The sequence below is a fragment of the Ranitomeya variabilis genome, chromosome 6 (genome assembly GCF_051348905.1).
Source record: "Ranitomeya variabilis isolate aRanVar5 chromosome 6, aRanVar5.hap1, whole genome shotgun sequence".
In the NCBI taxonomy this organism is placed as follows: Eukaryota; Metazoa; Chordata; class Amphibia; order Anura; family Dendrobatidae; genus Ranitomeya; species Ranitomeya variabilis.
Window position 1 is genome coordinate 470,389,242 of NC_135237.1, and position 23,122 is coordinate 470,412,363.

At 45.5% G+C, this 23,122-nt stretch overlaps 1 protein-coding gene across 1 annotated transcript in view; it reads left to right on the forward strand.

Moving 5' to 3' along the window:
• The first annotated feature begins 4,626 nt into the window (after positions 1 to 4,626).
• Positions 4,627 to 23,122, forward strand: part of SGK3 (serum/glucocorticoid regulated kinase family member 3) — a 95,125-nt gene continuing 76,629 nt past the window's right edge. The window contains exon 1 of the mRNA XM_077270599.1: positions 4,627 to 5,059. The gene's annotated coding sequence lies outside the window, so the exon portion shown is untranslated. The remainder of the gene's footprint in view (positions 5,060 to 23,122) is intronic.

Sequence of the window (23,122 nt, forward strand, 5' to 3'; positions counted from 1 at the left end):
AGTGTGACGGGGGCTTTAGTGTGACCACCTAATGGTCCTAGGAATTCTTTCCCTGCCATGGCTGCTCCTCTCCTCTTCTGATATTAGACAGTGTGGTACGAGGCTGAAGTTGGTTTCTTATTCGTCCAGTTTCTTATTCAGCAATTTTTTTCTTTTCTGTTTTTTTATAGGTTTAACAACAAATAATAAGCATCACTATAATAATATAGGATGCAGCGAGGTGCCCTGATGTGAATACACTTAAAACAGCTACAAAAATTATAAAACGGCGACAAAAATGGGCATCAAAGTGGGCACAGAAGGGCGTTAATGAAAGGGTTAAATTACTTTGGGCCACTGATCTCACACTGCAGAAATATAGAACAGTGAGCCCCACATCAAACCCAGGTCCCTCTAGCCTGGCCCAAATGCGTTCTGGGCATCAGAACTGGCATCAAAGTGGGCACACAGTCAATTTTAACAGATTTGAATAAGTAACTGATGTTTTTAATGTGTTAAATGACTTTGGGCCACTGATCTCACACTAAGAATACACAGATAGTGATGGCCCGCAGCAAACCCAGGTCCCTCTAGCCAGGCCCAAATGGGTTCTGGGCATCAGAACTGTCATCAAAGTGGATAAACAGCCAATTGTCACACATTTGAATAAGTACCGTAACTGATGTTTTTAAGGTAAGTTAAATGACTTTGGGCCACTGATCTCACACTTAGAATACACAGATAGTGATGCCCTGCATCAAAGCCAGGTCCCGTTAGCCTGGCCCAAATGGGTTCTGGGCATCAGAACTGGCATCAAAGTGGGCAAACAGACCATTTTCCACATATTTGAATAAGTAACTGATGTTTTTAAGGTGTTAAATGACTTTGGACCACTGATCTCACACTAATGACGTTCGTCCTTCGTAGTCGAAGATGACCATGACTTCAGGGTTAGAAGAGAATTAGTAGTTATGGGTCCGGAGGTGGCCGAAGAGTCCAATCTGGGCCCCGAAGGTTTGCCCACATACTTGACATAAGGAAGCAGATGTGGTCAGTACACCAGATTCTACTTGTGCCTTGCGGATTGCACACTTTCTTTTTGCGTCAAAGATTTTCCTATCTTCAGCTGCACGTGCTCCTGAGGTGATCCTGCCCCGCCAACCTGGACGATCCAGGGCAAGCTCTTCCCACTCATTGGTGTTGACTTCCAGGTTTTTGAGAGACACCTTAAGGCAGTCTTTATAGCGCTTCTTCTGCCCCCCATCTGCTCGCTTTCCTTGGCACAGTTCTCCGTACAGCAGTAGTTTCGGTAGTCGGCTGTCAGGCATTCTGACCACATGTCCAACCCACCTGGCGTGGACTTTCAGCAGGAGAGTGTAAACGCAGCAGAGCCCAGTTTGTTCCAGAATTGCCATGTCCGGGACATTGTCTTGCCAACTGATGTGGAGGAGTCTGCGGAGGCAACTCATGTGAAAATGATTGAGCTGTTTAGCATGCCGGCTGTAGACTGTCCAGGTCTCAATAGCATAGAGAAGTGTGGTGAGGACCACCGCGCAGTAGACCTTCAGCTTGGTGGTAAGGCTGAGTCCCCTTCGTTACGCAGTCTCCTGAAGGCGGCACTGGCTTTGGCAATTCTGTTATTAACCTCAGGGTCTATGGTTACTTCATGGGAAAGTGTGCTGCCTAAGGCCAGTTTCACATTAGCGTTTTGAGGAGCTGCGGAGGGCTGCAGACTTCCTCCATGAAGCCCCGCCCTCGGACGCACCTCCGCCGCTAGCTCCGCCTACTTCTGCATGCGGCCTGCGTACCTATCTTTAACATTAGGTACGCAGGTTGTGCGGCTGTATGTGGATGCTTCCGCATGCGTCGTTTTGACGATGCGGCGACCAGCGTAGGACGCAGCTGGTTGCAATTTCTTTTTTCCGCCGCATCGTCAAAACGACGCATGCAGAAGCATCCACAGACAGCCGCATGACCCGCAAACCTAATGTTAAAGATAGGTACGCAGGCCGCATGCAGAAGTAGGCAGAGCTAGCGGTGGAGGTGCGGCCGAGGGCAGGGCTTCACGGAGGAAGTCCGCAGCCCTCCGCAGGTTCTCAAAACACTAGTGTGAAACTAGCCTAAGTAGGTGAAGTTGTCGACTGCTTTGAGGTTTTGCTCCTTCAACGTGATACGTGGCTCCTTGTATAGTTTCCCAGGAACAGGTTGATAAATGACTTCAGTTTTTCTAATGTTGATCTCGAGACCAAAACTAAGAATACACAGATAGTGATGCCCTGCATCAAACCCATATCTCTCCAGCCTGGCCCAAATGGGTTCTGGGCATCAGAACTGGCATCAAAGTGGGTAAACAGCCAATTGTCACATATTTGAATACGTAACTGATGTTTTTAAGGGGTTAAATGACTTTTGGCAACTGATACCACAGTGCGTACATATAGAAAAGGGAGCCCCACATCAAAAACAGGTCTCTTCAGCCTGACCCAAATGGGTTCTGGGCATGAGAACTGGCATCAAAGTGGGCAAACAGCCCATTTTCATACATTTGAATAAGTAACTGATGTTTTTAGGGGGTTAAACAACTTTGGGCCACTGATCTCACACTAAGAACACATTGATGTCATTTAACCCCCAAAAACATCAGTTACTTATTCAAATCTGTAAAATGGGCTGTTTGCCCACTTTGATACCAGTTTTGATGCCCAGATTGCATTTGGGCCAGGCTGGCGAGACCTGGTTTTTATGTGGGGCTCCCTGTTCTATATGTCTGCACTGTGATATCAGTGGCCCAAAGTCATTAAAAGGGAATCTGTCACCCCATTTTAGGCGTATAAGCTGCGGCCACCGCCATCAGGGGCTTATCTACAGCATTCTGTAATGCTGTAGATAAGCCCCAGATGTAACCTGAAAGATAAGAAAAACAAGTTATTATACTCACCCAGGTGCGGTCCGGTCCGGTCCGGGTCCTCCTATCTTCATACGATGTCGTCCTCTTCTTTGCTTCCTGTCGCGGCTCCTGTGCAGGCGTACTGATTTGCCCTGTTGAGGGCAGAGCAAAGTATTGCAGTGCGCATGTGACGGGAAAGGTCAGAGAGGCCCAGCGCCTGCGCACTGCAGTACTTTGCTCTGCCCTCAACAGGGCAAATCAGTACGCCTGCACAGGAGCCGCGACAGGAAGCAAAGAAGAGGACGTCATCGTGTGAAGATGGGAGGCCCCGGACCGCAGCGGGACTGCCCCTGGGTGACTATAATCTAACTTGTTTTTCTTATCTTTCAGGTTACATTGGGGGCTTATCTACAGCATTCCAGAATGCTGTAGATAAGCCCCTTATGGCGGTGGCCGCAGCTTATAGGCCAAAAATGGGGTGACAGATTCCCTTTAACCCTTTTATTAAAGGGCCACTGTCACCCCCTCCAGCCGTTATAAACTAAAAGAGCCACCTTGTGCAGCAGTAATGCTGCAGTCTAACAAGGTGGCTCTTTTAGTTTTTGATTCATTTAATACCTCAATAAAGTGTTTTAAAAATTGGCCACACATACCAGATATTGTGCCAGGAGGCGGTCCGAATCGTCCTCTATCAATCTTCCAACTGCCGTCACTCTTCTCTTCAGGGCCGATGGTACCCGCCCCCTTCGCGTTGTTGCTTCTTAAATCCGGCACCTGCGCTGTCTTCATTGTCAGTCACATCTCAGATGCCGGGTGCCTGACTGCGCCTGTGCGCGCAGTGCACCCACCCTGTTCCTGAATCCCCGCCCCGCACTGTGTTATTCATTATGCACAGTGCGGGGCTGGGGTTCCTGGGCATGCGCACTGCGCTTGTCAGATGCTCCCCCGGTCCCCCGCCTTCCAGCGTTGTTCTTTGTGGCTGTTCAAAACGTTGGCAATGAAACCTGTATATTCTGGCAATGCTGGAAGGCGGGGGACCGGGGGAGCGTCTGACAAGCGCAGTGCGCATGCCCAGGAACCCCAGCCCTGCACTGTGCATAATGAATAACATAGTGCGGGGCGGGGATTCAGGAATAGGGTGGGCGCACTGCGCGCACAGGCGCAGTCAGGCACCCGGCATCTGAGATGTGACTGACAATGAAGACTGCGCAGGCCCCAGGCAGGCACGCACAGTGCAGGCGCCGGATTTAAGAAGCAACAACGCGAAGGGGGCGGGTACCATCGCCCCTGAAGAGAAGAGTGACGGCAGTTGGAAGATTGATAGAGGACGATTCGGACCACCTCCTGGCACAATATCTGGTATGTGTGGCCAATTTTTAAAACGCTTTATTGAGGTATTAAATGAATCAAAAACTAAAAGAGCCACCTTGTTAGACTGCAGCATTACTGCTGCACAAGGTGGCTCTTTTAGTTTATAACGGCTGGAGGGGGTGACAGTGGCCCTTTAATGCCCTTCGGTGCCCACTTTGATGCCCATTTTTGTGCCAGATTTATAATTTTTCTATCAGTTTTAAGTGTACTCACATCAGGGCGCCTCGCTGCTTTGTATGTTATTATTGTGATGCTTATTTTTTGTTGTTAAACTTATTTAAAAAAAAAAGAAAAAATAGCCGAATAAGAAACCAGCTTCAGCCTCGTCGGTGTAGTAGCCCTCCAGGAACCGATTTCTCCATTCCCATAACTCCTTCTATCTGTGTGAGCCGCTTGCAGATGAACCGCAGATCTAGTTTAATAACTGATTTATTCAGCTCGGTTTCTTTTTTCGTTTCCTCTTTCCCAGATCTGTGCCTGCCCCAGTGCCCCTGCTTGGAATTGGTGAGCAGCTAAGAGTTAATGTGGAATCCCGGCCAGGTTTGATATTCTTAGCTCAAACTTCCTGGACATGAAGCGAATGTAACAGGAACCATGGGACGGCAGCAAACAGACTCAGCAGACCGCCGGCAGCGCGCAGACTCAGCAGACCGCCGGCAGCGCTCAGCCCGCTCACAGGAGGAGTCTGCTGCACGTCACACAGGACGCTAGTAAACACATAGCAGCAGCAGAGCCAGGGAAGAGGAAGCCCCGAGCACCAGAGACCGCCCGGAGCAGCAGAGCGGACCGCCCGGAGCAGCAGACCTCCCCGGCGCCCGCACGGTATGTACTGCTCCATTACCCTCTCTGCTCCAGGAAAGTCACTGCTGGGATTTCCACAACTTCGTCCTACTAAGGAGGAACAAGTAGGAGGCTGCTCCGAATATCACATGCGAGTTTGGGAAAGTTATGGTGGGTGCAGGACTGAGAGATACTTACAGGGGGAAGCGGCCAGAAGCCGCAGGGTGTGATCCCATGCCGGGTTTTATATGGAGAGAAAAGTATATAAGTCTATATTACACCCAGAGGGACTGTATCGGGACTGACACTTGTATAAAATGCCGCAAAGCTGCCCCAATCCTGATCATTAGTCCTAAAAATGTCACAGTGCCGCACCGTCTGATGTATGCAGTGCTGTGCAACCGGGAACTTCTCCCTTCATCTGCTGCATGCTACTGACACCAATTATGTGGGTGGGATAGTATCACGTGATTGACACCAGGTTTTCCCCTAGCTTCATCTGTGGTTCTGGTGATTGTGTTTTTGTTGTTGTTGTTTTTTTGTTCCACCCAATATCTCAGAATATGGATGAATAATATATACTTTAGAAGTAAAACATACGGCGGATGTATTATTCCCATAGATTGTGGACGCTGCCATGGGCAGGGGGGGCTGCTGTATTATTCCTATAGATTGTGGACGCTGCCATGGGCAGGGGGGGGCTGCTGTATTATTCCTATAGATTGTGGACGCTGCCATGGGCAGGGGGGGGCTGCTGTATTATTCCTATAGATTGTGGACTTTGCCAGGGGGGGCTGCTGTATTATTCCTATAGATTGTGGATGCTGCCATGGGCAGGGGGTCTGTTGTATTATTCCTATAGATTGTGGACGCTGCCAGGGGTCTCCTGTATTATTCCTATAGATTGTGGACGCTGCCATGGGCAGGGGGGGGCTGCTGTATTACTCCCATAGATTGTGGATGCTGCCACGGGCAGGGGGGGCTGCTGTATTATTCCTATAGATTGTGGATGCTGCCATGGGCAGGGGGTCTGTTGTATTATTCCTATAGATTGTGGACGCTGCCAGGGGTCTCCTGTATTATTCCTATAGATTGTGGACGCTGCCATGGGCAGGGGGGGGCTGCTGTATTACTCCCATAGATTGTGGATGCTGCCACGGGCAGGGGGAGCTGCTGTATTATTCCTGTGGATTGTGGATGCTGCCACGGGCACGGGGAGCTGCTGTATTATTCCTGTGGATTGTGGATGCTGCCACGGGCAGGGGGGGCTGCTGTATTATTCCTATAGATTGTGGATGCTGCCACGGGCAGGGGGGGCTGCTGTATTATTCCTATAGATTGTGGATGCTGCCACGGGCAGGGGGAGCTGCTGTATTATTCCTGTGGATTGTGGATGCTGCCACGGGCAGGGGGGGCTGCTGTATTATTCCTGTGGATTGTGGATGCTGCCACGGGCAGGGGGGGCTGCTGTATTATTCCTATAGATTGTGGACGCTGCCATGGGCAGGGGGGGGCTGCTGTATTATTCCCATAGATTGTGGATGCTGCCACGGGCAGGGGGAGCTGCTGTATTATTCCTGTGGATTGTGGATGCTGCCACGGGCAGGGGGAGCTGCTGTATTATTCCTGTGGATTGTGGATGCTGCCACGGGCAGGGGGGGCTGCTGTATTATTCCTATAGATTGTGGATGCTGCCACGGGCAGGGGGAGCTGCTGTATTATTCCTGTGGATTGTGGATGCTGCCACGGGCAGGGGGGGCTGCTGTATTATTCCTGTGGATTGTGGATGCTGCCACGGGCAGGGGGGGCTGCTGTATTATTCCTATAGATTGTGGACGCTGCCATGGGCAGGGGGATCTGCTGATCTCGCCTTTATATATGGAGCTGGGGATTCCGGTCTCGTGTGAGGTCACTGGAAGGAGAAGAATGTTTTCCTCATTGGCACAAACTCTGGATTACAAATAGATCTTACAGTTTTTTCTTGCTGCGAGCGAGGGTGGGAATCATTACTATGAATTTATGATTCATGCTGCATCAGAAAATAGTTTCAGAATAGTCTAACAGTGTCTTTAATCATCTCGTATCGCTATTGCGCACACAGCAAGTGAAGGACAGGATTTTCATTGAAATGACTTGTGAAGTGCTTGTAGCCACATGACGGCGAGCAGGATGGGCACTGTGCACTTTGTAACAATGGTGAGACTGGATTCACACTCAGCATTTTGTAGAATTTGGCCAGCATTTTTATTGGCATTTTTATAACCTTTCTTTCACTTTTCTTTTTGTCCTGGTGCATAATTTTTGCACCTTGGTAGCACAACCTTGGGCTGTGTGCCCACGATCAGGATATAGCAGCGTATTTTCACTGCGTTCTAATTATGCAGGTACAGTGGGGCAAAAAAGTATTTAGTCAGTCAGCAATAGTGCAAGTTCCACCACTTAAAAAGATGAGAGGCGTCTGTAATTTACATCATAGGTAGACCTCAACTATGGGAGACAAACTGAGAAACAAAAATCCAGAAAATCACATTGTCTGTTTTTTTATCATTTTATTTGCATATTATGGTGGAAAATAAGTATTTGGTCAGAAACTAAATTTCATCTCAATACTTTGTAATACATCCTTTGTTGGCAATGACAGAGGTCAAACGTTTTCTGTAAGTCTTCACAAGGTTGCCACACACTGTTGTTGGTATGTTGGCCCATTCCTCCATGCAGATCTCCTCGAGAGCAGTGATGTTTTTGGCTTTTCGCTTGGCAACACGGACTTTCAACTCCCTCCAAAGGTTTTCTATAGGGTTGAGATCTGGAGACTGGCTAGGCCACTCCAGGACCTTGAAATGCTTCTTACGAAGCCACTCCTTCGTTGCCCTGGTGGTGTGCTTTGGATCATTGTCATGTTGAAAGACCCAGCCACGTTTCATCTTCAATGCCCTTGCTGATGGAAGGAGGTTTGCACTCAAAATCTCACGATACATGGCCCCATTCATTCTTTCATGTACCCGGATCAGTCGTCCTGGCCCCTTTGCAGAGAAACAGCCCCAAAGCATGATGTTTCCACCACCATGCTTTACAGTAGGTATGGTGTTTGATGGATGCAACTCAGTATTCTTTTTCCTCCAAACACGACAAGTTGTGTTTCTACCAAACAGTTCCAGTTTGGTTTCATCAGACCATAGGACATTCTCCCAAAACTCCTCTGGATCATCCAAATGCTCTCTAGCAAACTTCAGATGGGCCCGGACACGTACTGGCTTAAGCAGTGGGACACGTCTGGCACTGCAAGATCTGAGTCCATGGTGGCATAGTTTGTTACCTATGGTAGGCCTTGTTACATTGGTCCCAGCTCTCTGCAGTTCATTCACTAGGTCCCCCCGCGTGGTTCTGGGATTTTTGCTCACCGTTCTTGTGATCATTCTGACCCCACGGGGTGGGATTTTGCGTGGAGCCCCAGATCGAGGGAGATTATCAGTGGTCTTGAATGTCTTCCATTTTCTAATTATTGCTCCCACTGTTGATTTCTTCACTCCAAGCTGGTTGGCTATTGCAGATTCAGTCTTCCCAGCCTGGTGCAGGGCTACAATTTTGTTTCTGGTGTCCTTTGACAGCTCTTTGGTCTTCACCATAGTGGATTTTGGAGTCAGACTGTTTGAGGGTGTGCACAGGTGTCTTTTTATACTGATAACAAGTTTAAACAGGTGCCATTACTACAGGTAATGAGTGGAGGAAAGAGGAGACTCTTAAAGAAGAAGTTACAGGTCTGTGAGAGCCAGAAATCTTGAATGTTTGTTTCTGACCAAATACTTATTTTCCACCATAATATGCAAATAAAATGATAAAAAAAACCAGACAATGTGATTTTCTGGATTTTTGTTTCTCAGTTTGTCTCCCATAGTTGAGGTCTACCTATGATGTAAATTACAGACGCCTCTCATCTTTTTAAGTGGTGGAACTTGCACTATTGCTGACTGACTAAATACTTTTTTGCCCCACTGTAAGGGTACCGTCACACAGTGCAATTTCCATCGCTACGACGTTACGATTCGTGACGTTCTAGCGATATCGTTACGATATCGCTGTGTCTGACACGCTACTGCGATCAGACACCCTGCTGAGAATCGTACGTCGTAGCAGATCGTTTGGAACTTTCTTTCGTCGCTTGATCACCCGCTGACATCGCTGGATCGTTGTGTGTGACAGCGATCCAGCGATGTCTTCGCTTGTAACCAGGGTAAACATCGGGTAACTAAGCGCAGGGCCGCGCTTAGTAACCCGCTGTTTACCCTGGTTACCAGCGTAAACGTAAAAAAAACAAACAGTACATACTCACCCGTCGGTGTCCTTCAGGTCCTTTGCCGTCTGCTTCCTGCTCTGTCTGCCGGCCGGAAAGTGAGAGCAGATCACAGCAGTGCTGCGCTCTGCTGTCACTGTACGGCGGCACACAGAGCAGGAAGCAGACGGCAAAGGACCTGAAGGACACCGACGGGTGAGTATGTACTGTTTGTTTTTTTTACGTTTACGCTGGTAACCAGGGTAAACATCGGGTAACTAAGCGCGGCCCTGCGCTTAGTTACCCGATGTTTACCCTGGTTACCCGGGGACTTCGGCATCGCTCCAGCGCCGTGATTGCAACGTGTGACCGCAGTCTACGACGCTGGAGCGATAATCATACGATCGCTGCGACGTCACGGATCGTGCCGTCGTAGCGATCAAAATTTCACAGTGTGACAGTACCCTCAATCCGCTTGTGTTTATTGAGCCATGCGGATTTACCGCATCTAATGAATGGCTGTGGGTGAGACTACGCAGAGGAGATAAGTGTCCCCGCTGCAGGTAACTGACATGCCACGGTAAATAGAAGCACAGTGGATGGGATTTATAGACAGAACGCATCGTCTAGGACACAGCACAGGTGAGCTGCGTCCCAATCGCTGCTATTCCGGATCGTGGGCACATACCCTTAGGTCTCATTCACACGTCAATGTTTTTCCACATATGCAAAAAATGAAACTGGTATCATCAGTGCTTTGGATCAGTGTGTCACCAGTGTTTGGTCCATGTGTCTGTTTTTACCATCACGGATGGATAAATTCTGACGCTTCTCTTATCCTTTGCAATGTTATACACGGATTCCATCCATGAACTGTATGTTTTTTCCATAGACTTTTATTGGTACTTTTCATCTGTGATCTTTGGGAAAAAAAATGGATGAGTATAAGCAGCATAGATTATAATATGTAGATGTTTCCCATATGGATAGAAAACTTGCGTGCAACTTGGAAGTCTGAATGAGGTCGTAGGATTAGTCTCCATGTTCATGGAAATCCTACTTCTTAGGAGAGGTTCAAACTACTAACATAGGAAAACAGACTGAATTTAGTTTTCTTTATGAAGAATTACTACAGCTGATCCCTATGGGATCCAGTTTTCTTCTTTGTGTATTCATAGACTAGGATGGGCAAATCTCACTCAACATATACAGTCATGGCCAAAAGTATTGACACCCCTGCAATTCAGTCAGATAATACTCAGTTTCTTCCTGAAAATGATTGCAAACACAAATTCTTTGGTATTATTTTCATTTAATTTGTCTTAAATGAAAAAACACAAAAGAGAATGAAGCAAAAAGCAAAACATTGATCATTTCACACAAAACTCAAAAATGGGCCAGACAAAAGTATTGGCACCCTCAGCCTAAGGCCGGCGTCACACTTGGCGTAAGACAATACGCCACGTATTATACGTCCGTACTACGGCCGTAATACGGAGAAATGTTCCCAAAATATTGATCCGTAGTCAGGGTGTGTCAGCGTATTTTGCGCATGGCATCCTCCGTATGTAATCCGTATGGCATCCGTACTGCGAGATTTTCGCGCAGGCTTGCAAAACCGACATCTAATGGATTTATGTGCTCAAATGTTCGGGAAAACATATATACAGTATATATGTGTATATATATATATATATATATATATATATATATATATATATATATATATATATATATATATATATATATATATATATATATATATATATATATATATATATATGTCATTGAGACATATATATATATATATATATATATATATATATATATATATATTCTGTATTTAGATTTCATTCAGCATGATATCTGTGATAAGCCGGTAATTCAATTGCCGGCTTTTCATTTCTCCTGCACAAACCCGACATGATATGAGACATGGTTTACATACAGTAAACCATCTCATATCCCCTTTTTTTTGCATATTCCACACTACTAATGTTAGTAGTGTGTATGTGCAAAATTTCAGCGCTGTAGCTGCTAAAATAAAGGGTTAAATGGAGGAAAAAATTGTCGTGGGCTCCCACGCAATTTTCTCCGCCAGAATGGTAAAGCCAGTGACTGACGGCAGATATTAATAGCCAGGAGAGGGTCCATGGTTATTGGCCCCCCCCCCGTGGCTAAAAACATCTGCCCCCAGCCACCCCAGAAAAGGCACATCTGGAAGATGCGCCTATTCTGGCACTTGGCCACTCTCTTCCCACTCCCTGTAGCGGTGGGATATGGGGTAATGAAGGGTTAATGCCACCTTGCTACTGTAAGGTGACATTAAGCCAGATTAATAATGGAGAGGCGTCAATTATGACACCTATCCATTATTAATCCAATTGTATGAAAGGGTTAAAAAACACACACACACATGATTTAAAAGTATTTTAATGAAATAAACACAGCGGTTGTTTTAATAATTTATTGCTCTCTCAATCCATTTGCAGGCCCTCGCTTGGCAAAATAATAAACGCACAAGATACATACCCTCAGCTGAACCGTCACGTCCCACGATGTAATCCATCTGAAGGGGTTATAATAATTTACAAGCAGGAGCCCTGCAAATGCAGCTGTGCTCCGTGCCTGTAATCCCCGGCGAATGAATGAAATGTAGGTCAATGACCTACATTTCCTTCAGTCGCGGTGATGCGCCCCCTGGTGGATGTCCTCATATGACCTGGAGCGTGGGAAAAAGTTCCCAGGCTGCAGTTCATGAGAACATCCAGCAGGGGCGCATCACCGCGACTCAATGTAAGTACAGATCACCCAGCTTTCCTTTCAGCACCCGGGGATTACAGGCACGAGCGAGTGGTTTATCGCAGCTCGTGCCTGTAATATTAGTTAACCCCTTCAGATGGATTACCTCGTGGGACGTGATCGGACATCAGAAGGTATGTATCTTGTGCGTTTATTATTTTGCCAAGCGAGGGCCTGCAAATGGATTGAGAGAGCAATAAATTATTACAACAACCTGTGTGTTTATTTCATTAAAATACTTTTAAATCGTGTGTGTGTGTTTTTTAACCCTTTCAAACAATTGGATTAATAATGGATAGGTGTCATAATTGACACCTCTCCATTATTAATCTGGCTTAATGTCACCTTACAATAGCAAGGTAACATTAACCCTTCATTACCCCATATCCCACCGCTACAGGGAGTGGGAAGAGTGGCCAAGTGCCAGAATAGGCGCATCTTCCAGATGTGCCTTTTCTGGGGTGGCTGGGGGCAGATGTTTTTAGCCATGGGGGGGCCAATAACCATGGACCCTCTCCTGGCTATTAATATCTGCCCTCAGTCACTGGCTTTACCATTCTGGCGGAGAAAATTGCGCGGGAGCCCACGCCAATTTTTTCCGCCATTCAACCCTTTATTTTAGCAGCTACAGCGCTGAAATTTTGCACATACACACTACTAACATTAGTAGTGTGGAATATGCAAAAAAAATGGGGATATGAGATGGTTTACTGTATGTAAACCATGTCTCATATCCTGTCGGGTTTGTGCAGGAGAAATGAAAAGCCGGCAATTGAATTACCGACTTTTCACTAACACCGCTGCGTATTTCTCGCAAGTCACACTGCTGGTCCGTGTGGAATCCGTATTTTTCTCGCCCCCATAGACTTTCATTGGTGAATTTTTTGCGCAATACGCTGACAAACGCAGCATGCTGCGATTTTGTGCGGCCGTAGAAAGCCGTATAATACTGAACCGTAATATACGGCTGATAGGAGCAGCCCCATTAAGAATCATTGTGCCGTTTATTTTGCGAGTTTTACGGACGTAATTTCTGCGCTCTTACGTCCGTAAAACTCGCCAGTGTGACGCCGGCCTAATACTTGGTTGCACAACCTTTAGCCAAAATAACTGCGACCAACCACTTCCGGTCGCCATCAATGAGTTTCTTACAATGCTCTGCTGGAATTTTAGACCATTCTTCTTTGGCAAACTGCTCCAGGTCCCTGATATTTGAAGGGTGCCTTCTCCAAACTGCCATTTTTAGATCTCTCCACAGGTGTTCTATGGGATTCAGGTCTGGACTCTTTGCTGGCCACCTTAGAAGTCTCCAGTGCTTTCTCTCGAACCATTTTCTAGTGCTTTTTGAAGTGTGTTTTGGGTCATTGTCCTGCTGGAAGACCCATGACCTCTGAGGGAGACCCAGCTTTCTCACACTGGGCCCTACATTATGCTGCAAAATTTGTTGGTAGTCTTCAGACTTCATAATGCCATGCACACGGTCAAGCAGTCCAGTGCCAGAGGCAGCAAAGCAACCCCAAAACATTAGTGAACCTCCGCCATGTTTGACTGTAAGGACCGTGTTCTTTTCTTTGAATGCCTCTTTTTTTCTCCTGTAAACTCTATGTTAATGCCTTTGCCCAAAAAGCTCTACTTTTGTCTCATCTGACCAGAGAACATTCTTCCAAAACATTTTAGGCTTTTTCAGGTAAGTTTTGGCAAACTCCAGCCTGGCTTTTTTATGTCTCGGGGTAAGAAGTGGGGTCTTCCTGGGTCTCCTACCATACAGTCCCTTTTCATTCAGATGCCGACGGATAGTACGGGTTGACACTGTTGTACCCTCGGACTGCAGGGCAGCTTGAACTTGTTTGGATGTTAGTTGAGGTTCTTTATCCAACATCCGCACAATCTTGCGTTGAAATCTCTTGTCAATTTCTCTTTTCTGTCCACATCTAGGGAGGTTAGCCACAGTACCATGCGATTTAAACTTATTGATGACACTGCGCACTGTAGACACAGGAACATTCAGGTCTTTGGAGATGGACTTGTAGCCTTGAGATTGCTCATGCTTCCTCACAATTTGGTTTCTCAAGTCCTCAAACAGTTCTTTGTTCTTCTTTCTTTTCTCCATGCTCAGTGTGGTACACACAAGGACACAGGACAGAGGTTGAGTCAACTTTAATCCATGTCAACTGGGTGCAAGTGTGATTTAGTTATTGCCAACACCTGTTAGGGTACCGTCTCACAGTGGCACTTTGGTCGCTACGACGGCACGATCCGTGACGTTCCAACGATATACTTACGATCTCGCTGTGTCTGACACGCTACTGCGATCATCGTACGTCGTAGCAGATCGTTTGAAACTTTCTTTCGTCGTCAAGTGTCCCGCTGTGGCGGCATGATTGCATCGTGTAACAAAGGTGTGCACGATATTGTATACGATGTGCGCACAGTAACCAACGGCTTCTACATCGCAAATACGTCATGAAATTATCGCTCCAGCGCCGTGCATTGCAAAGTGTGACCGCAGTCTATGACGCTGGAGCGATATTGGAGCGACGCTGGAGCGTCACGGATCGTGCCGTCGTAGCGACCAAAGTGCCACTGTGAGACGGTACCCTTAGGTGCCACAGGTAAGTTACAGGTGCTGTTAATTACACCAATTAGAGAAGCATCACATGATTTTTCGAACAGTGCCAATACTTTTGTCCACCCCCTTTTTTATGTTTGGTGTGGAATTATATCCAATTTGGCTTTAGAACAATTCTTTTTGTGTTTTTTTCATTTAAGGCAAATTAAATGAAGATAATAATACCAAAGAATTTGTGTTTGCAATCATTTTGAGGAAGAAACTGAGTATTATCTGACAGAATTGCAGGGGTGTCAATACTTTTGGCCATGACTGTAATAATAATAATCTTTATTGTTATATAGCGCTAACATATTCCGCAGCGTTTTACAGTTTGCACACATCATCACTGTCCCCAGTGGGGCTCACAATCTAAATTCCCTATTCCCTATATAAAAGAAAATACACATCTGAACAGCCCAATTGAATAACATCTGTCAGAGTACTGTAGTGTTTTGGGACCGAAAATACAGTAGGGTGAATTTGGCCTCAGGCTATTTTCACACATTGTGTTTTTGCTGCATATTTTTTTTTTGCTGGAAAAACGTCCTCTTTTGGCAGTAAAGAAGCTGCTTACAAACAGCAGGTTTTGCTGTGTTTTTCCTGCATTTTTTTTCACCATTATTTGGTGCGGATTGTATGTGTCATTTGTCTACAGGACTTGTTTAATGTTAGATTTATTCACACACAAAAGCAGCAGAAACACAGCAAATATTTTGCAGGGTTTTTGTACTTTCTCATGGTGAATAAAACGCTGGAAGATTTGACACGATCCAAATTTAAAAAATGCAGCAGTTTTCCAATTCTGCCATGAAAAAAAGCAGTGTGTGAATGAGAGATCTGAAATTTTCAAAGTTTTTGCTGGTACTGAAATAAACAGCTTTTAATTTACATTTAAAAAAAGCAACAAAATATGCAACATGTGAACATAGCCTAAATGTGATTAAGGCACACTGAGTATTCTCTATCCATTATGTCAGTGATCGCAGTATCATTCCATTTTTGCGGTGTCAGACCCGACAGCTGGCCCCATATTAGCATTGCATGATGTCATTTATGGTATTCGCTAGGTGTTGACTCAGGTACGGATTTTGTACCCTGGTCCAGGAGGTGCAAACTATACATCTTTTTGTAAGTCGCGTGAAACAAAATAATTGTCTGTTCCTTTGTATTTCTGGTTGACCACAAGGCATCTGCTTAACCCCTTTACCCCCAAAGGTGGTTTGCACGTTAATGACCGGGCCAATTTTTACAACTCTGACCACTGTCCCTTTATGAGGTTATAACTCTGGAACGCTTCAACGGATCATGATGATTGTGACACTGTTTTCTCATGACATATTGTACTTCATGATAGTGGTAAAATTTCTCTGATATTACCTGCGTTTATTTGTGAAAAAAACGGAATATGGCGAAAATTTTGAAAATTTTGCAATTTTCCAACTTTGAATTTTTATGCAATTAAATCACAGAGATATGTCACACAAAATACTTAATAAGTAACATTTCCCACATGTCTACTTTACATCAGCACAATTTTGGAATCAAAATTTTTTTTTTGTTAGGGAGTTAGAAGGGTTAAAAGTTGACCAGCAATTTCTCATTTTTACAACACCATTTTTTTTTTTTTTTAGGGACCACATCTCATTTGAAGTCATTTTGAGGGGTCTATATGATAGAAAATAACCAAGTGTGACACCATTCTAAAAAGTGCACCCCTCAAGGTTCTCAAAACCACATTCAAGAAGTTTATTAACCCTTCAGGTGTTTCACAGGAATTTTTGGAATGTTTAAATAAAAATGAACATTTAACTTTTTTTCACAAAAAATTTACTTCAGCTCCAATTTGTTTTATTTTACCAAGGGTAACAGGAGAAAATGGACCCCAAACCTTGTTATACAATTTGTCCTGAGTACGCCGATACCCCATATGTGGGGGTAAACCACTGTTTGGGCGCATGGCAGAGCTCGGAAGCGAAGGAGCGCCATTTGACTTTTCAATGCATAATTGACTGGAATTGAGATGGGACGCCATGTTGCGTTTGGAGAGCCCCTGATATGACTAAACATTGAAACCCCCCACAAGTGACACCATTTTGGAAAGTAGACCCCCTAGGGAACTCATCTAGATGTGTGGTGAGCACTTTGACCCATTAAGTGATTCACAGAAGTTTATAATGCAGAGCCGCAAAAATAAAAAATCATATTTTTTCACAAAAATGATCTTTTCGCCCCCCAATTTTTTATTTTCCCAAGGGTAAAAGAAGAAATTGGACCCCAAAAGTTTTTGTACAATTTGTCCTGAGTACGCTGATACCCCATATGTGGGGGGAACCACCATTTGAGCGCATGGCAGAGCTCGGAAGGGAAGGAGCGTCATTTGGAATGCAGACTTAGATGGATTGGTCTGCAGGCGTCACATTGCGTTTGCAGAGCCCCTAATGTACCCAAACAGTAGAAACCCCCCACAAGTGACCCCATATTGGAAACTAGACCCCCCAAGGAACTTATCTAGATGTGTTGTGAGAACTTTGAACCCCCAAGTGTTTCACTACAGTTTATAACGCAGAGCCGTGAAAATAACTTTTTTTTTTCCACAAAAATTATTTTTTAGCCCCTAGTTTTGTATTTTCCCAAGGGTAACAGGAGAAATTGGACACCAAAAGATATTGTCCAATGTGTCCTGAGTACGTTGATACCCCATATGTTGGGGTAAACCCCTGTTTGGGCGCACGGGAGAGCTCAGAATGGAAGGAACACTGTTTTACTTTTTCAACGCAGAATTGGCTGGAATTGAGATCGGACGCCATGTCGCGTTTGGAGAGCCCCTGATGTGCCTAAACAGTGAAAACTCCCCAATTCTACCTGAAACCCTAATCCCAACGGTAACCCTAACCCCACCCCTAACCCTGACACACCCCTAACCCTAATCCCAACCGTAAATGTAATCCAAACCCTAACTTTAGCCTCAACCCTAACTTTATCCCTAATCCTAGCCCTAACCCTAGCCCTAGCCCTAATGGGAAAATAGAAATAAATGCATTTTTTTAGTTTTTTAATTTTTCGCTAACTAAGGGGGTGATGAAGGGGGGTTTGATTTACTTTTATAGCGGGTTTTTTAGCAGATTTTTATGATTGGCAGCCATCACACACTGAAAGACGCTTTTTATTGCAAAAAATATTTTCTGCGTTACCACATTTTGAGAGCTATAATTTTTCCATATTTTGGTCCACAGAGTCATGTGAGGTCTTGTTTTTTGCGGGACGAGTTGACGTTTTTATTGGTAACATTTTCGGGCACGTGACATTTGTTTGATCCCTTTTTATTCTGATTTTTGTGAGGCAGAATGACCAAAAACCAGCTATTCATGAATTTCTTTTGGGGGAGGCTTTTATACCGTTCCGCATTTGGTAAAATGGATAAAGCAGTTTTATTCGTCGGGTCAGTACGATTACAGCGATACCTCATTTTATATCATTTTTTTTATGTTTAGGCGCTTTTATACGATAAAAACTATTTTATAGAAAAATAATTATTTTTGCATCGCTTTATTCTGAGGACTATAACTTTTTTATTTTTTCTATGATGCTGTATGGCGGCTCGTTTTTTGCAAAACAAGATGACGTTTTCAGCGGTACCATGGTTATTTATATTTATTTATATTTATATTTTACACTATAACATTGCCCCAGGGGGGCATCATGTTATAGTGTAATATCGCCGATCTGACACTTTGCTGTGCACTGTGTCAGATCGGCGATCTGACGTACACAGATCCTGGAGCCTTCCCGGCGCCTGCTCTGAGCAGGCGCAGTGAAGCCACCTCCCTGCAGGACCCGGATGCCGCGGCCATCTTGGATCCGGGCCTGCTGCAGGGAGAAGGAGGTAAGAGACCCTCAGAGCAATGCGATCACATCGCGTTGCTCCGGGGGTCTCAGGGAAGCACGCAGGGAGCCCCCTCCATGCGCGATGCTTCCCTATACCGCCGGAACACTGCGATCATGTTTGATCGCGGTGTGCTGGGGGTTAATGTGCCCGGGGCGGTCTGTGACCGCTCTTGGCACATAGTGCCAGATGTCAGTTGCGATAGTCAGCTGACACTCGGCCGCGCTCCCCCCGTGAGCGCGGCCGATTGCATATGACGTACTATCCCGTCTGGTCATACGGGCCCACCCCACCTCGGTGGGATAGTACGTCAGATGTCAGAAAGGGGTTAAAGATTTTACAAAGGTCAAAGTTTAATGAAACTGTCAATAAGAGCCAAATATTCTTTCTTACTAATAAAACGATAATACCATTCTGCAAGTTCCTCACCGGCCGACCGTCCTTAAAGGGAACCTGTTTTTAACTAAAAGAGCCACCTTGTGCAGCAGTAATGCTGCATTCTGACAAGGTGGCTCTTTTAGTTCTGGGTGCTGTAATTGCCAAAATAATCAGTTTTGTTATTTGTCCAAAATACCTTGTCTTCAGTCAAGGAGGCCGGCCTTTCCCCCCTGCTGCAGACGCTGCACAACCGTCAGTCATGTCTTCTTGGCGCCGCCTCCTCACCGCTATTTTGAAATCTGCCGGCGCCTGCGCTCTTTTCTTCTGCTTTGGGCAGGCGCAGTGAGCGCTGCCCGTCTTTCCTCATATGCAGTCTAGCTGACTGCGCCTGTGCGGCCGCCCTGCTTGTGAATCCCAGCCCCGCAGTGTGAATAAATCATAAGTCACTGCGGGGCTGGGATTCGTACATTTTATATGTGTGCAAAAAGTAGGGAACTTAGTCTAAAAAAAACCAAAACACGACAACATCAACAGATTTTTATTTTTATTTTATTTTACTTTAAATTTTATTATTTTTTTTCTTCTCTTTGTGCATGCCAATAAAGTTGAGTGCACACAGAGAAAAAAACAACTTCCTGTAGATAGATAGATAGATTGATAAGATAGATAGATGATAGATACGTAGATGGATAGATATATAATAGATGGTAGAGAGATAGATTGATTAGATAGATCGATACATTACCTGCGATATCCTCTTCCCCGGCATTTTCCCACGGTCCAGAGGTTACCTCAGGTCAGGCAGTGAGGGAGCGCAGGCTCGGTGACATCACTGCTAGTTACTGAGCCTGCGCCCGCTGCGTCTCATTCATTCCCAGTAGCTTACAGCCGGGAGCAGTCGCATTAGCAGTGCTCCCAGTTGTAACTTTTTCTCCCCCAGATGCTGCGTGGGACACTCGTTATATTGGACTGCGTCGGATCAGGGAGTATTTGTGTTGGTTTATTATTTTATTTTTATTTCAGAAGATCGATGGCTTTGCTTGGAATGGCAGAACAATAAAAAGATGACAAAACTGTGTTGTGTTTTATTTCATTAAAATACTTTTTTTTTTACTTACTGTGAATGTGTGTTTATTTAACCCTTTAACTACTATAGGATTAGTAATGGATAGGTATCTTAGGCTACTTTCACACTAGCGTTGTTGGCTGTACGTCGCAATGCGTAGTTTAGAAGAAAAAACGCATCCTGCAAAGTTGTCTGCAGGATGCGGTTTTTCCCCATAGACTAACATTAGCGACGTATGGCCACGCGTCGCAACTGTCGTGAGACGGTTGCGTCGTGTTTTGGCGGACCGTCGGCACAAAAAAAGTTACATGTAACTTTTTTTGCGCATCGTGTCCGCCATTTTCGACTGCTCCTGCGCGGCCGAAACTCCGCCCCCTCCTCCCCGGACCTTACAATGGGGCAGCGGAAGCGTCGTAAGACTGCTTCCCTTGCCCACGTCGGGCATTATTTTCACAACGCGCGTTGGCACGTCGGGCCGATGCATAGCGACGGCCCCGTGCCAACGCTAGTGTGAAAGCAGCGACACCTCTCCATTACTAAGCTGGCTTAATGTCACCTTACAATAGCAAGGTGACATTAACCCCTTATTACACCACTTGTCACCGCTACAGGGCAAGTGGGAAGAGCCGGGCAAAGTGCCAGAATTGGTGCATCTCATAGATTTGCCTTTTCTGGGCAGTTGTGGGCTGCTATTTTTAGGCTGGGGGAGCTATATCCATGGCCCCTTACCAGCCTGAGAATACCAGCCCCCAGCTGTGAGCTTTAGTTGTTGTCAAAAATAGGGGGGACCCCGTGCCTTTTTTTTTTTTTTTTTTAATTATTATAATAATTTAAGGAAAAAAAAAAGTGTGGGGACCCCTCTATTCTTGATAACTAGCATTGCTGAAGCTGTGAGGTTTTTTTTCTGTCTGGTTATCAAAAATAGTGGAGAACCCATGCCTTTTTTTTTTTTTTTATTATTTATAGCGCAGGAGCGGCAGATGAATACTCCCATCCGCCGCTCCTGCTCTCGCTGTAATTAGCGGCTGTAGGTGTCAGATGATGGGAGCAGTAGTCCCATCAGCTGACACCAGTGACCGGAGGTGAAGTTTACACCTCTGATCAGAGCTGAGCACTCTCTTCTGACAGCGTGGGAGCCGCAGCTCTCTGACCGGCGGGGATGATTTCCCCGCCGATCAGAAGCGGTATGTGACAGTGTCTCAAACACTGTATTGTCAGACCCCCCCTTTCAAGTGAATGGGGTTCAGGTCCGCTCTGCTGGATGACAGGCTGCATGGACGCATCATAGCAGAGCAGAGTGTGACGTCACGTCCGGCTCTCCTTGACTTTTCTGCAGCAAATATGCTGCAAGAAAAGTCACCCTGCGTATTTGCAGCATTTTTTCACCGTCAATTCAAGTCAATGGGTGGAAAACGCTTAAAGAAGTGACATGCTCGATGTCCAAAAAAACGCAGCAAAGCACAAAATACTGATCACACAAAAAACAATGTGTGTGCATGATATTTCTGAAATCTCATAGGCTTTGCTGGTTCTGTAAAAAGCAGCTAAAAACTAGCATTAAAAACACAGCAAAAAAAACGCCCTGTGTGAACTTACACTAATTCTTCTCTTTGCTCTATGTAGAAACAGGAAGTCTCTTTTCCCTGCATTTATCATCCCCTCTTCAACTCCTGACCCAGCTGCGCCCTCCTCCCACTGTCATTGACTTTTGCAGTGATTTATGACTCGTACAGGGAAAATTGACCTCCTGTTTCTACATAGAGCTTGGAAGGATTCAACTAGTCAGTTTTTAATCACATGATGTCATAGACGTAATGGAAAAGAGAAGAATTACAGTAACTGTATAGAAGGGAAAAATGAGCAATTGTTAGTACACAGTGCTTTATAATATGGTTATTGCAATATATTAAGAGGATACAAATGTTGATGGGCGGAGGAGAGCTTCTATAATCTTGTGTCAATGAGGATGTAGTCTGCTCTGCCGGTCAGCTATGACTCAGTATGCAAAGTGTTCATGTGGCCATTTGTACAGCTGGGTTTCTATATTTTGCTGGGTTACTAAGCAGTTGCTAAAACAAAACTCATATGGCTTGTGTTAAGGAAGTGTGCACAGATATGAATGAAGAATGCCCATGTTGTGTGGAGATAATATTTTACTATTTTTTTCACTCTTCTCTACTTTTAAAAGATCATGTACTAAATTGAAATATTAATACAGTTTGCATATCTTAGATTTGCTTCCTATTTCAATTAAAAAGGTTTTTATGATCTCGAAAAATGTGCCCTAGGGTAGGCATAGGAAATATAAAATAGAGGTAGTAGTAATAATAATAATAATAATAAAAATAATAATTACGGTACTATTTTATTTATATAGCGCCAACATATTCCGCAGCGCTTTACAACTTATAGAGGGGACATGTACAGACAATAGACATTCCAGCATAACAAAAATCACAGTTCAAAACAGATACCAAGATGGAGTGAGGGCCCTGCTCGCAAGCTTACAAACTATGAGGAAAAAGGGAGACACGAGAGGTGGATGGTAACAATTGCTTTAGTTGTTCGGACCAGCCATAGTGTAAGGCTCGGTGTTCATGTAAAGCTGCATGAACCAGTTAACTGCCTATGTATGTAACAGTACAGACACAGAGGGCTATTAACTGCATAAAGCGTATGAGAACATGATGAGAGGAACCTGGTTGTGGTTTAAGTTTTTTGAATGGGCAACACAGGGACAGTTAGGTTAATGCATTGAGGCTGTTGAGGCAATGCTTACCCTCTGAATTCAAGGCGGCCTCTGTACTGCCGTTCTTCTTGGCACTGGACTTTCAGCTGTGCTGGACACGGACCTCAGTGCAGGGCCAGCGTCCGCACCCGGGCAAGTGCCGGGGGCCCTGGCGAGATGGGGGGCCCATTCACGGTATGGTACACTGAGGCTCCGAGGGGCCCCTGCCGGCAGGGCCGGCGTTAAGGGCAGGTAGCTGCCTAGGGCACCCGCTCCCCCAGGGGCCCTCAGCTAGCGGCAGATCACGCAGCTGCTATGGGGCCTCTGTGATGCAGGGGGGCCCGGCCCGCCTGCCACCAATGCCAAC